The 15,615-nt window shown below is 39.8% G+C and overlaps 1 long non-coding RNA gene across 1 annotated transcript in view; it reads left to right on the top strand.

Annotated features, from left to right (window-relative positions):
• LOC109036740 (uncharacterized) overlaps positions 1–15,615 on the top strand; it is a 226,627-nt gene that overhangs the window by 83,625 nt on the left and 127,387 nt on the right. The window contains exon 3 of the long non-coding RNA XR_011900311.1: positions 7,823–7,868. This is a non-coding gene — a long non-coding RNA (uncharacterized lncRNA). The remainder of the gene's footprint in view (positions 1–7,822; positions 7,869–15,615) is intronic.

Genomic DNA, 15,615 nt, shown 5'->3' with positions numbered 1-15,615 from the left:
GGTAAACATTTGCAGTAGAATCTGCGTTCCAAAATACCATAGACCTAAAGCCGGCTGTAAGATTTTCAATAGCTTCTATAGCCGGCTGCACAATTTCTTATAGCCTTTTATAGCCGATGGCGACTAAGCAACAGCCAGGCGATAAAGTGTATGCTAAATGTTACTAATTACGGATGCTAGGACTTAGTGAGTTTTTTGACTACCGCTCTATTTTTGGGCCGTAGTATTTGAATTTATTTTGTGCGGAAAGCTCCATACTTTTGAAGGATGCCTGCAATTCTTAATATGTTGGAGCGCCTTCAATTTCGTATGATACTGTGCAACACCTCTCGTGTGAAATAGTTTCTTCAAGCACCGTGACACGCTGCGGCGCGACGGGCGGGCAGCCAGCGCGAAAAGCGCCTACAAACCTAACAGGTATACTTCACGCAATGCGCAATGCGTGAAGTATCCCTGTTAGGTTTGTAGGCGCTAGTGCGCGCTTAACTCCGGCAGCACGCCGCTCCGCTCTGTGTTAGGCTCCAATATATAATCTTGCGGAGTCAGCGTTTTTCAACTCATGATTTTGAAATGTTTGCACATCTTGTATGGATTATTCTCATTTTAATTGATGAAAAAAAATATGTATTAAAGGAAAATATCATGTGTGTTTTGTGAATATTATGGTGGTTCCGTATCAAACTTAATGATTTCCAAAGCACACGAATTTCTACACAATTTCTTATAAAGTGATAAAGTGTAAAGCCCGGCGATAGGAACTATAGCCCGGCTGTATACTTTTTTATCGCTTCGTATAGCCCGGCTACACGATTTGCTCCGCTTTCTACAGCCAGCGATATGATTTTCTATTGTCTTTTTTAGCCGGCTTTAAGAATTCCTATGGTATTTTGAAACGCAGCTCCTATCGCCAATTTTTACCAGGGATCAAATACGAGGTGGAAATATTTGAAACCAAAGCGTTGAATATTTAGGAGAAATTCTATCTCATTGTTCCATGGAGGTGAGCATTGCCATCTATCCCTTTTAGTAAAGGAAAATTGTATCTTTCTTCAATTGGTTTGCAAAATTTAGACTTTCGTAGAGTTTTCAGGGACCTGTGCAAACAAACAGGACTGCGATAAAGCTCTATTTATTTATTTATTATTTTTTTTACCTCCTAAATTGAGTTCTGAACAAATATTGATGGATATTTTGGATTTTCTTTCTTGATCATTAATTCCACGTGTTAAAATATAGATTTCTTCACTTTCGGTTTCTTTTTTTCGTCAGGGTATGAAAGCCGCATGATAGGCTTGATACTATTGAACCAATCAGGGAGCGATACATGAATGGAAATCCTTGCCTAACTCTCTAAGTGGCAAAACGTGAATCGTCGGCTATCGCTATTTTCCCATTTAAAACCATGTAAAAAATCGATTATAAAGGGGTCCATTGTAAAATCCTGATAATCGATCCTCTTTCATAGATTTAAATGGCAGAGCAATCGATTCATCGCAAGCGACACCCCTCAGAAATCTCATCATATAGATACTCAAGTTCCATCCACGATGATTCCAGCCTCAATGATGTTCAAGGGTGATTTTCTTAACTCTCGGAGATTTTTCCCGCCTTCAAATTTTATAATACCTACGAAACTGGTTGACGATTTTGCTGAGGCTGCAGCATCGGCCATCGCGAAGGCGCTAAAACCGCGGAGATGACGGAAGTTTTCTTCGGTAGTTACGCGGTTCTGCGGACAAAGCGGCGCAAGGCCCTCGTAAATGATCTGCGCCATAAATCTTGGCCCCTGCTCGCATCTCATATTTTTTTATTCCAAATGGAGTCGAAGGGGAGGTGAAGAATTATAGCGCCCCCTCCCTCCCCGCCACGATGAGGAAAAACGAGGAACGAAACACCTAGACTTTGCCGTATTTCCACCGATTTTAACAGAATATTCTTCATCATTCGAAATAATTTTCCTTGGAATTTTACCAACGATATAATTTAATATTTTAAAAGATTTCAAGGATAAATATCTGTCGCACAAAAATAGTCAAATCAGGCATTTTACCAAATGCCTAGGCAGATACTTAAATTTTCGGAGTTAACGAGGTTATTTTACGTTTTCACAAAGACCTCTCTAATTTTCTATATGTTGAGACAAAAAATCCGTTAAAGTACAAACTGTCATTTTATTTCCCGTTTAAAAATGGTCCTCATAATTCTTCACGCGTCCAAATTGTGAAAACTTTTTATTTTACGAAATTCTGCATATTTTGCGAAGAATTTTGCATTATTAAAGAACTGGAAAAAACGTATTTATGATCGTATGGAACAAGTTTTTACAGGGAATTCTTTTCCACATGATCAGAGAATTATTTCGTTGTATAAGTCAGCAAAATAATCAGAATTTCAGTATAAACAAGAATATTTAACTATTTGCCCAGACATTTTACAAAATGCCTGATTTGACCATTTGCCTGTGATATATCCATAACTTTTTTCGTGCATGAGAACTCGGTCAGAGTAAATGTGGCAATGTTTGGATGTTCTTACTACGTTTTTCGCGAGCACGGCAGTGTAATAAAGCGAAGCGCACGTTGAGCTGTGGCTAGTTATCCTACCCCGTAGCTTTAAAAGTGCACCCTCCACACGTTCACGTAATAAAGAGAGCGCTTTTTGAAAGCGTCTTGATGGTAAACGAGGTAGTTTTTTGAATTTAGACAACCCTCTGCTTGAAAGTTCTCTGCAGTCAAATTTATAGCTCATTCGAGCCATTTCCCTAATTTTTCCTGCGAGAAAATTTTGCCAAAAAATCTTACCGTCCGCGTGACAAGGAGCCCTACTTTTAGGAGGTGACTTTTTTAGGAAGGCAATTTCGTCCACGAAATTTTTGTTGATGAACATTTTCGAAATTGATTTTTCAGTTTTTGACAAGAAATGTTCTTCATAATTATGGACGTATTTCTCCCAAACAGAACTACGTACATTAAGACATGAGCCCTGAGACCTATAATCATATATGCATAACAGGGCTCACGTCACAATGCACATGGTTCCGTTTCGCAGAAACACGTCCGTATACGTCAATAACATTGACTTAGAGTCTTAGAGGCGCTGACCACTAGGCCAACCTGGCCGGCTGAGTATAAGCCTTTTCATACAGGCTTTTCTGTTCTGGTGGTATTATTTTAGCTGCCTGTCGTTGAAATTTTCAAACTCCATAAAGTGGATGGGGAGGGGGAGGAAGGCTAAATAAATACACGTACTCACACATAGGAGTTGAAAGTAGAAAACCCTGTACGGGTCGGCGGGTCGCACTAAATTAGATTGCCAGCTCACTAAGCGAAATGGAAGATTTTCCGTCTTCATTTTCGCACCAAGACAAAATTTCAGAACGAAGGAACGAAGGTGGCGAATTTTCTGTCTCTTTTTACAAGTCTGCTAAATTATTCGGCGTTATAAATTATCTGTCTCGGTTTGCAATATCGCAAACTTCGTATAGTAAACTGAATTTTCTAAATGACGAATGCTCGAATGTGAAAATTTGGTTGATTTTATTTTTAGCGTAAAAAGTATAATGTAGAACTTCAGCTCAGTGGTAATCGCAAATTATCCAACACCGTTAAGCAACCTTTTGCCTCCCCTGAATACTTCGGACCCTTGCTTAATGCGGAACACATTAAAAAAGGTGCACGTGCAGAAAATTACGTATGAAATGACTGTGTCCGTAAATCAAGGGTCCCTTATCGTTGCTATAAATCTTATTGGGAAATGGTCTTGGCGAATTCCTCATTTTCCAAACGTTGTTGCCCTTAAAATTATAAGAAAAGTACGAACACTTTCTTAGTATTATTATTTTTATAAAGTTTATCTTCGAATTTTGAGTTGTAATCCCTCACAGTGCTGAACATGAGAAGCTCAGGAAAAGCTATTCATCACCGAAAAAAAACCGATATCATTACACTGAGAGAATCACTTGCGCCATGCAAGCAACATAAAGACTCAGTAAAATTATGAACATTTAATCGTGTTTGTCCACCGGCAAAATAGCAGTCTCTAAGATACGCTAATTTAATTGGTTTCCTTTCGCTAAATTCGGCCCGACTACGATTTACTCAACTAGAAGAAAGCAGGCTCATGGGATTTAAAGTTTGAAGTTCAATGCTTTCGTAAGGCTCTATTTTAAAGATACTTATATTCTTACCCTAATTCTTGAATGTTTTTTCTTTAAATTGTTCAAAGGAGAAAACTAACGACTAGTGAGCTCAAAATCACTTTTAACCAACCTTTTACAGAAAATGTGGCTTGTTCCTCTGCTCAATTTTGTCTGATTGCGGTTGAATCGAGCAGATTGCGGTCAACCCAACCAGAATTTTGGCAACTCTAACCCTGACTCTTGTCGATTCAACCGGAAAATCTGGTTCCATGGATCCATGATCTTTTTTCCCAGTGCCCAGAGAAGTTTCCGCAGAATATTACACCGTGAATGTCACTTTTCGGGAAAGATTCTGAGCGATCTGGGTCTTTGTTGACAGAGCGCGCGGCGCGTTGCCGTGATACTTAAATCCCGCTTAAGTTGACAAATCTAGTGCCCGCAAGACGGGTGCAAGTGCATTCTAACCTCAATTTGTCTGGGTCTTATCCCGTCTTCATTGAGCGCGGGAACTTTGGTCTTGGCTTCGCCTCCAACAACTCATTATTACTCACCACTCCAGCATTGTTGCCGATCCTTATGGATCATTGGCTCATTCCTAATTTTAGCGCAGAAAACGGCCTGTGATGCAGCACATTTTTGAGAAAACAAATTTTATGGAACTTTTTTATTACGTACGCGGACTGCGGAAAGTATATTGATACTTCCCTCGATCGTTTTCTTTGAAAAACATTCAACTCTTAAGTGGACCGGCGTTAGACAGAAATGAATCAAGCCACATAAGCTATTCTCAATTTAATTGGGCGATTAATTTTTTAAATGAAAACGGTTGTGCGGATTTTGGTGCAGACAGTGAATTTCCTGGATAGCACGAAGAAAATTCCTTAAAATTTTCATAGGAACCCGCATAAATGTTCCCTTATAAAAAATTAAATTTGCTCAGTAAAATTTGGCAATTGCTGATGTGCCTTGGTTCCTCTCTGATGAACGTGGTCCAAGAATTTGCGACTTTCCATAAGAGAAAGGACCTGTATAGAAAAAAAAGTCTTAATCCAATGAACTATCAGACAAAATGCGAATTTAAGCTATTTGATACATGTATTCTAATCAAAATTCTACTTACAACACGATTCTTGCAACGAAAATCACTAAATTTAACTCCTAACTAAGATATTCAACGAATTTCGTCGCGTAGATCCAAACCTCTCACTAAAAACAATAAGTCTTCGTGAATCAAATCTCGCAGTAAAAAATTACCGTAACATACCTCTGCGATATGAAAATATGGCAACCATGATCTCGGTGCTTCTACTTAGCTGTTGCGCCTTATTACCATTTTAAAAAGGTGTAATCGAGCCTCATTCTTGAGTTTTCCCCCGATTAGGAACGACACGTCACCAGTATCGTAGAGCAGAGCATCAAGAGCGTACGCCTCGCGCCTTCGCGCCTTCGTGCCTTCAATTTTGCGCACGCATCACGGGCATCCATCAAGTGCGAATAGTTGCATCTCTGCGCTGTCATCAGCGCCTTCGCGCCTTCAATTTTGCGCACGCAACACGGACATCCATCAAGTACGAACAGTTGCATCTCTGCGCCGTCATCAGCGCCTTCGCGCCATCAATTTTGTGCACGCAATACGGACATCCATCAAGTACGAATAGTTGCATCTCTGCGCCGTCATCAGCGCCTTCGCGCCTTCAATTTTGCGCACGCAATACGGACATCCATCAAGTACGAATAGTTGCATCTCTGCGCCGTCATCAGCGCCTTCGCGCCTTCAATTTTGCGCACGCAACACGGACATCCATCAAGTACGAATAGTTGCATCTCTGCGCCGTTATCAGCGCGCTTCATTTCCCTTGCTCTATTTCCAAATAGCGTTATCGGTGTTTAAATTAATGTGGTTTTAAGATTAACCATAAGTTAAAACACGTACATTTTTTAAAAAAAAAAACGGTTTAAAATTCAATCGTGTCATACGAAAAACGCTCATGTCCATTTCTCTAGTCTTAAATTTTTTTTGGGTCGATAAAACTTCTTAAAGGTAGATGCAACCATTGTATTAAAACTCGTTTTATGGTTATCTTAATCCCAAAACAAGTCCTTGTACTACTTTTATGATGTTATCAACCCTCGAAAAGTATTATTATCACGAAAAAACTTGAAGCTGGAAAAATGGACATCGGTGGTTCTCGTATGACATGACTCAATCATGATCCGTCTTCCTTAGGTTAAAAAACCGTCAAAACAAAGGAAAATACAAATTAGCACTGTTTTGGCTCAAAAATGGACTATACCCCTCGCAACTTGTTTGTCTTTCCTTTGAAATCTCAAAATTCGATTTTTTCGTCAAAAATTCTTCGAGTAAAAATGTTACCTTTATTTTATGGACTAGAATCACTTGAATGGTAATATGTGGCGTTCTGGCTTACCACAATAAAATTAAACCTGTTTAACGAGCTCTGGTACACCGCAACTCCACCGACACAAGGAGTTTTCTCTACTTTCACACGATCCATTGAAAGTAAGGAGTTAAAGGGAGAATAGGCCTCATCTCGCGGAGCATTTACGCCCGTATCTCAGAGAAACGACGAAAGCTCTACGGCGCACAAAGGATCGAGTCAATAGGAGAGGTCGAACAAAATTTGGAAACTTCAAACACTTATAACTCCGTTTATACAAAAATTTGAGGTTCTAAAAGTGGTTCTATTGGTTTCCTCTTGAAATTTTTCTGTAGTAGCACCCCTTGAACTCTAAAATGTGGCGAAATAAACGGGGAAAATTCGCAGTTTTGGTCAAAAATTTCATGTCCGACCTCTCTAATTGACTCGATCGACTGTGCGGCGGGGGCGTATATTTAAACCCCTCCGCTCCCGGATTAGCACTATCGCTATTATTAGTCAATGAATCACAGAGTAACAACAATGATTTACCGGGTAAAACCATAAAACTCTCAGCGCATGGAGTGGCCACCACGGAAAAATCGCCTATCTACCGCGTAATCCTTGCGCGGATGCGTTGTTTTTATCGCTTGGTGGCACGTGCGTCGGTTAATCCGGGATTCGCGACGAGTCGAGTTTTGGCGCGAAGGAACACAGGCGAAAATTTAGCTGACACCAGTTGAATCAATAAAGTGTGATTTGTCGTTCCACCCTTGTTATAAATCACGGAGCCCTCGAGAGAACACGGTCGGCCATCTACGACGTCCCGCGCCGTTTCTATTTTCTTTCTCGAAACATGGAAGAGGAGTGAAAATCTCGGCGCTACTCATGTATCAAGAGGTGAGGTTATGCGTGGTTTTTTCTGTCGCGAAAATCTCTGAAAAGTTTTTCCAGTGCCGCCTCCGGTTTACCGGGATGGGTGTTGCAGCGAGGGATTTCGTCGTTTTACTGTTCTTGTTGTTGTTTTATTGAGGTTCTTCCTTAGCAAGGCAGCATTGTTCTCGGAATATTAGCAACGGTTCACGGAGAAATGAGCCGAAACATGTTTCAGGAGAATTCTCCGATTTCCATGCTAATCATAAAAGAGTGAATGCATCATGGGGGATTTCGGACGATGATACTTTTAGAATTTGTTGATAGAGTCCACGCAATAGTAGCATGTAGATATGTTTAATGCTTGAAAGTAGACAGAGAGAGAATTCCTCAAAAAAATAAAACACATTTTTGTTTGTTTGTTTGTTCTCAGAGAGAATCTCCGAGAAGCATCAAAACTCCAGCTTTAATCTGAAACTGTAAGTGTTCCTTTGAAAGCCATTAATCTTGATTGATGTCCAATGCGAACCATGGTCCACTATTTGAACTGCATTTTGCAATGAGTAACTAATATTTCTAGCTAATCCATGAAAGCATGTATTTGCATAGGGGAACTAATGCTACATATGACGTTTCTATTTTCCTGTATACAAATATATTAAAAATCGAAATTACCAGGATATTTTTGGAGGCCTACTCCAATGAGACCAAAAAAGCTTGGTAAAAATAGGAATGAGACATCTTTACGATGACTCTTGACATTATCGAATTGTAACCAAGTTCAGCTGATGATTGCAGGTGCCGGAAAGCCTCTTCTACGTTCGTATTTAAATTTTAAGCTTCGGCGATACTATTGTTTTCTTTCCTGCGGTTATAAAACTGGTGTATTTTGATAAAGTGGCCTCATGAATTCAATTGGCATAGTCTGCAAATATAGGGATAAACAAATGGACAAAAAAATATTACCCGCTCCGCTGAGCAAAAAATTAAGGAACGAGATAAAATGAAGAATGTACGTGAAAAATTAAGCAGATAATACAGCAATAATACATTATTCTTATTCACGCTTGAAATTCATATAATAGCGCGGCCCTTTAAATGTTATGCCCCTGTTATGCATGTATTCTTATGGGTCTCAGGGCTCATGTCTTAATGCACATAGTTCCGTTTGACAGAAATACGCCCAATTATGCATCAGAAACGAGACAGATCGTCGTTTCCTACCAGTTGCGTGGCGTGCTTTGCGATTTATCGATTGATGTGCCATTTAAACCTATGGAAAAATATCGATTGACAGGGTGTTCGCAGCGAGCACCTTAATAATCGACTCTTTACCATAGCTCCAAATAGGAATATATCGACGGTGTAAGTCGGCAATCACATAACTCGTTTGCGGTGTCTGAAAATCTCCGCCTCTATGTTATCTTTTTAAAGGAGAACAAATTGACATCATTCCTTGAAGTTTTTGCAGAATTTTCTTCGCACCGAGAAGAAAAATCACGGCAGTTTTAAAGAGTCGCCGTTGAGTAGTTTTCCGTTTAAAAAATAAAGTATTACAGGAAGTCTGCGACGTCGCAAACCGAGTTATGTGATTGCCGACTTACACCGTCAATATCTATAATCGATCATTCACGCCTCACACTGTTTTTACACGAACGTAACTCCATTTCAAGGTTGCAAAATTTACTCAAACAATTCAATTTCTTATACGGACGTACCCGTGTAATTTATTGTCCGCCAAATTTTCTCCAATTTTCGCACCATATCAAAGGAAAAATCTAGGGAGTTTGTTTATTAGAAACGCCCAACATTCCCTCGTAAAAAATCGTATTTACGAGAGGATTGACGAGATAGAATTATAGTTACGTTCTTTCGTGAGAAAAACAACGAGATATCTCAACGCGAAGACATTTTCGAGGGGCAAGCGGCGAAAAAGGAAAAGGATTAAGGAAAAGAGCCGAGATACTTTCCGGAAAAGCGTAAAGGTTTTTCTGGGAACCTTTGAAAGCGCACGAAACACTAATACAGGGACTTACGCCATGCAGCGCAGTAGCGCGGCGTGAATTGCGATGTGTCGATTGTTGTGCCATTTGAACCTATGGTAAAGAATCGATTCTTAATGTGTTCGCTGCGAACACCCTGTCTATCGATCCTTTTCTATAGGTTTCAATGACAGATCAATCGATGTATCGCAAAGCACTGATGCAGCGAGGAATCGCAGGAACTCGAACCAATTTCGGTTTCTTGGAGGCTCTTGAGCAGCATATGCGGTGGCGTTCCGAGCAGAGGGCAAATCTATTTCCGTCCTCTTTCTTTTCCCTTCTTGTTTCATTCCCGGTTTGATTCCAAAGGATTTCCGTAATTTTTCCGTGGCTCCGGGAAAGCGAGTTTTTGAGTTGCAGGCTTATTGGACATCTCGACGTTGTGGCGTGTCTTTATCTCCGCATGAGCTCCATAAACTATGTATTACATACAAAACAGGGCTCTCACGGAAAGTGAGATACGCTCTCATGTCAGAGGATTGGTGATTTTGCCTATCCGCTCGAGGAACCCAACGCTCTGTTGTTGTTTTCTCTCGAGAGCTCCTTTCGATGAAAACCGCCTACGGTTGATTCCTAAATAGAGGAAAATAGTGATTCCCCATAAAAATCCTATCAATGGATTCAGATTTTTACCTCCAGGAATTCATCATTTTCGTATCAGCATCAGCATCTTCTTGTTGACTGTTGAGTGATGAGTTCACTCGGCTTGTTGCTCAAATGAATAAGTCAACGTTACTCAATGGCAATAAAAATGTGTCATCTAGAACGCCGTAAGTATGGATTTTCAGGCATCATCAATATACAGGTTGTTCCTCTCCGATTTTACGTTCGTGAAAGCACCTGCGCGGATTTGATCGAATTTAAGAGGAAAAAATCCACCTATACAACACCTTCTCTTTGTGCACAGACGTTTGAGGTTTAAGGTGCACTCTTACAAATAGAAAGAGCATATCGACGGTAATAATTTCTTTCCAATTAGGAACGACACGTCACTAGTAACATAGATCGGAGCATTGCGATTGCGAGTGCAAGCATCGCGCCATCGCGCCTTCAATTTTGCGCACGCAACACGGATATCCATTAGGTACGAATAGTTGTATCTCTGCGCCGTCTTCAACGCTCTTCTTTTCCCTAGTTGTATTTCCATATCGACGGTGTAAGTCGGCAATCACATATCTTGTTTGCGGTGTCTGAAAATCTCTGCCTCTGTGTTATTTTTTTAAAGGAAAACAAATTGACGCCATTCCTTGAAGTTTTTGCAGAATTTTCTTCGCACAGAGAAGAAAAATCACGGCAGTTTTAAAGAATCGCCGAATAGTTTTCCGTTTAAAAGATAATGTATCACAGGAAGTCTGCGACGTCGCAAACCGAGTTATGTGATTGCCGACCTACACCGTCGATATTTAGTAAACATTAGTAAGGAGGGAGATAGAAGAATAAGTCAACATGTTACTGTGACTGTGGGTATCTTTATTATTATAAAAATAATAATGAATGTTATATTTCCTCATATATCTACGTTTATTGTTTTTATGATTCAGTTTAAATGTTTTATATAATTGACGAAACTAAAAAAGGTATAGAAGTTAATACTGTTAAACTGATATTGAATATTATTGCCTTTCACTCGTTCTCGCTGATATTAAGATGGTTATTTCCAGGAAATTGAATCGGACAATCGAACCATTTTTAAAATTTAATCATTTTGAGCGCGAAGACGCTCCGCAGGGTTCTTTTTGCCACAAGTGACCCTCTTTCAATGTAAGTCATTATTCATGGCCGGCCCCAATTCTTGGTCTGGAAATTCCATATTTCACCCGCGCAACAAACGTGATTCCACACATATTGTTTTTTGCTACCCGCGTGTGCTATGGCTTTTGAGAAGAAAATGCATGCAACGAGAGATGCATCGGGGTCGTAAATTTTACTCCATGGTCGAGTTTCGGGGCTGCCGCGGCGTTAAATGTTCAGATTTATTGCTTCAGAGCAGACGAGATTTCAGGAAATCTCCTCGATTGATGCATCCGACATGTTTATGATGTCAGCTCACGATGCGCATCGCGGCTCTGCCAGAGCAATTGTGATATCGGTCAAAGTCAAATTTTCAACCTACAAATCACTCGCCTTCAATTTGTATACACTCAGTGGCCGGCAAACATATTCGCACACATTTTATTTCAAGACCACGCATCATTTTTCCCTGGTCCAATTCAGTGGCGTGCCTTGCGATCTATCGATTGATCTGCCATTTAAACCTATGAAAAAGGATCGATGGACAGGGTGTTCGCTACGAACATCTTAATAATCGATTCTTTACTGTAGCGTTATATGGGGAAATATCGGTAGTCAATCATTCACGCCTCGCCACCGAGCCAATGGCTAAAGACGATCGCTTTTTGGGAGAAAATGACCTCCTTCTTGGCTCAGAAAGAAATATTCTTGACGTTATATTCAAGTGAGACTTAGCTTAAATCAAGGTAAATTTTGATTCATCGATTTTTCTCTTTTATACAATTTTTTTTATGAGCGAAAGTCCAGAAAAGATTGAATTGAAAATCGAGCGATTTCTCAATGTAACGGGAAATTGCCAAGGAAACGGGCTCCTAACGGATGACAAATCCAATTTATCTCAGTGCGATTACAGATTATGGCGTGGTTAATTTCGCAACCTTAATTTATTGTTTATAAAGATAATTTGTGTTGCCCGTGTTACCTGTAGCGCAAGCTCTAGCAGGTATAATTAATTTGAAACGTATTGCAACGAGAATCCGCGATGGTCTTTTGAAGGCGAGCCAAAGCTCAGTGGAGGTTTTCTTGCGAGGATAATTGCATGAAATTCCCGTTCGGCTTGGCAAATATTTGCGGGTAAACTACCTCCTGCGAGGAAGGCGCCACTCGCAGCGCCGGCCGTAAGTAGACAGAAGCAACAAAAATAACGCCCATGAGTAATTTCTGCTCGGTGCAAAATTATTGCAACATTTCGTTGTAACTCACTCAAGGTCCCGTCTGAACGGTTGAAAGATGCATCCAGTGCATCCTCCGTTGCCAGAGTGCTTGCAATATCTGTAGCATATAGAGATGGTTTGCCAAACGAGAATTCAAGTTAGAATACAGGGTGTTTCAAAAGGAGGTATCCATCTTGAATATCTGTCGAACAAATGGACTACATTTTGCAATCAGGAACTATAAATTCCGGCCCGGTTTAATAACAACATGTGCAAATAGTTTCCCTATGCACATATGTGTTTTTTTAGATGAGCCAGAATTTATAGCTCCTAATGGAGAATTTGCAAGGGTCTGAAATTTGATGAATTTCCTGTTTAAGTGGAATCCTCTGAGTGAACTGAACACGAAGATACCCTTGATTCATAAATTGAGCAATTATTAGAGGAGATATGACAAAATAACCGATTCTGCTAAAATACATGTGTTTAAATGGGAAATGCCGCCAGATGACGTCACAAGGCGGCACATTTTCTCACTTTTAAATCAATTTTTCTCCAATTTCCCATGTCAGAAAAAAAATATGAAAAATGTTGCGAACTCAGCTCATTAGGCACTTTCGGATGAAGCAATAAAAAAATTGCGTGCAAATTCTCCATTGCAAAATGCAGTCCAAATTATATTATCTAAAAGTGCCGCAACGGCAATCAACAACTATGCCCACCAGGATGACATTAATCGTAGGAAAGAAATGAAAGATTTGAAATTTCAGTGAAATATTTCAAGAAATTTCACAGGGCTTTGAAATATTTCATATTTTTCAGGGGCTAGAGTATGCAACCCGCATCAAACACACAAAAATAGAAGAAAGTCACAATTTTTACATGTTGCGAAACATGAGGAGGAACCGATATTTTTCCAATTCTTTCATAACTTTCTGAAAGTTCATGAAAAATTTCACGTGAAATTTCAAAAATTTATTTTTCATGAAATTTTGCCATCTTGGTGCCCACTTCAAGAAAAAAAACGCCAAAATAAAATCGTTTCACAGCGGTAGAGTCGAATCCATTGTTTTCCCTGGTGCTCCAACAGACAACCTTGGTAAGCAACCTCCCCCCCCCCCCCCCCCACAAACACATTTTCGCGACCCAGTAAAAACTTTTAGCCTGACCCGTAGTGCGAACGATTTGAACTTTATAAGTGGAGTGGGCACCGCAACAATTTCGTGTGTTACATTATACCGCAACCGCGTTGAATATTATGATTTGTTGCTGTTCAATAGAGTGTCGGCTATATTTAGTCCTCGCTCCATGAGCTATTAGCTTAATCAAGTTATTGAAGTGGGGCGAAGTAGTCATGCGTTAAAAGGGCATAGGTTGGGGGGCAGAATTTTAGGGGCTATGTTCCATGAATAGTGCAAAGAATCGCACTGGAGCTGGCTCAAAATTGGGCTGATCATTGCTAAATGGGGACTACCGAGAGTTTGCAACACTGTTTTTCCTCCTTTTAAATCTATTGAAATTAATTGATTACAGACGAGGCTAGTCTATTTTGATGACTATGGATTGTTTTATATAGATTTAAATGGAAGAATCCCATTGTTGCCAGATTGTGAGAATTGCCACCATTATCACTTCATTTTTTATTTTTTTCCTACGATGCACGGATCAGAGAAAACCGAGAAATGTCAGATAGGCGTAAGAGAATTTTGATCGTGCTTAGATTATTTCCGCATCTAGCCCGCCACGGTGAGAGTCAAGCTGTGTAGCTCTGTCAAGAGTTTTCCTTCGGTAAAATAGGCCAAATTAGAATATAATATTATTCGAACTAGTCTAGAGATTTTTTTGGTATAACTATGAGAGTTAGAATGTAATTTTATTCATGGAGTTTCTGCGAAACAATGTTTGAGATTTTTTTTGCTTAACCAAGTAGGAATTGTGGAATTGACGTCTTTTCAGGTAAACTTAGTCTACGATAACCGAGGGGAACTGCCCGTAGATAAAATATATCGAAAATTGTTTGCTGCAAACTACGCAAACTGTGCGTTACAATGATTTTCAGACTTTTTTGATGTGCCTCTCGTGTGATTTTACGGGTGGAAAGTCTATTCATTCGGCCGTATCTCTAACGCGCAGCGGACTCGTAGAGAGACATATGTGACAAGGTGGTAGATTAGTGTTGCGTCCTCACTATTTCATGGGGGAAATCAGAGACAAAAATTTCAAATATTTTCATTTAAAAAATCTGAGTCCACATTTTTTTGATCCGATGAAAATTTTTGGCTTTGATGTACCCCGCAGAATAAAGTGAACCAACCGCTAGTCTACAAGCTTGTTCACTGAAAAAAAATCTCGGTGTATTTACCAAGGAAAGGGTAAAATTACCAAGAATTCAGGGGTCTTTTTGATCCCAGTTTTTTCTTGGTAAATTACTGAGGAATCTCGGTAAAATTATTGAACTTTCCCGGTAATTTTTCTTGACCTTTGTAAAAACGCCAATATTTTTTATCGAGTGTTTTAGTATTACCGAGATAAAATGGCGAATTTACCGGGAATTGATAGCCAATAAAAGTGGTATTCTTACCTGGAAAAAAACAGTAAAAATATAGGTTTTTAGGTAAGCACACCAGTCTGTCCTGGTACAATTACCAATAATTGGTAAAAAAAAGTGAGATGGTAAAGGTACCGACGGATCTTCGTAAAAACGCCGAGTATTTTTTTTCAGTGTCTAAGTTTTGAAACATTCATTCCATATAACCCTATACTTTTTAGGTTACTCTAAACCTTTGATTCATAACAAGTGATGACGCAGAAGAGCAGAAAATGTCGGATCCCGAATTTCCATTCGTGGTTTTGAAACGGGGGATCAAAAACGCAGTTTTATCGCCCCGAGCATGGAGGCTTCCCTACGCCGAGCGATACATGCTCGCTTTAACATGGAGTAAATAAGACTGCGCTGATCCGGACGGTGAACTTTTGGGCACGCGGGTTTCAGAAATGAGAATGAGTCAAAAGTTAGGCCGACCCACATTCGGATAATCCTGTCGTGCTAAGGAAGAACGCTGCATGAACATTTGAGAGTTGCCAAATTTCCTTTGATAAAATACTAATCTACCGGGAAAGTTGTGAATATTTTTCTTGCAACTTTTTAGACAATATTGTTCGCGCTTTGATCTAGAATATGTGACAATATCGAGGAAAAATATGCACACCTTCCATCCAAAATAATCGTTTCATCAGAG

Source organism: Bemisia tabaci, chromosome 7, assembly GCF_918797505.1.
Source record: "Bemisia tabaci chromosome 7, PGI_BMITA_v3".
Lineage (NCBI taxonomy): Eukaryota > Metazoa > Arthropoda > Insecta > Hemiptera > Aleyrodidae > Bemisia > Bemisia tabaci.
The sequence above is the reverse complement of the archived record's forward strand: the minus strand, read 5'-3'. Positions and strand labels throughout refer to the sequence as shown.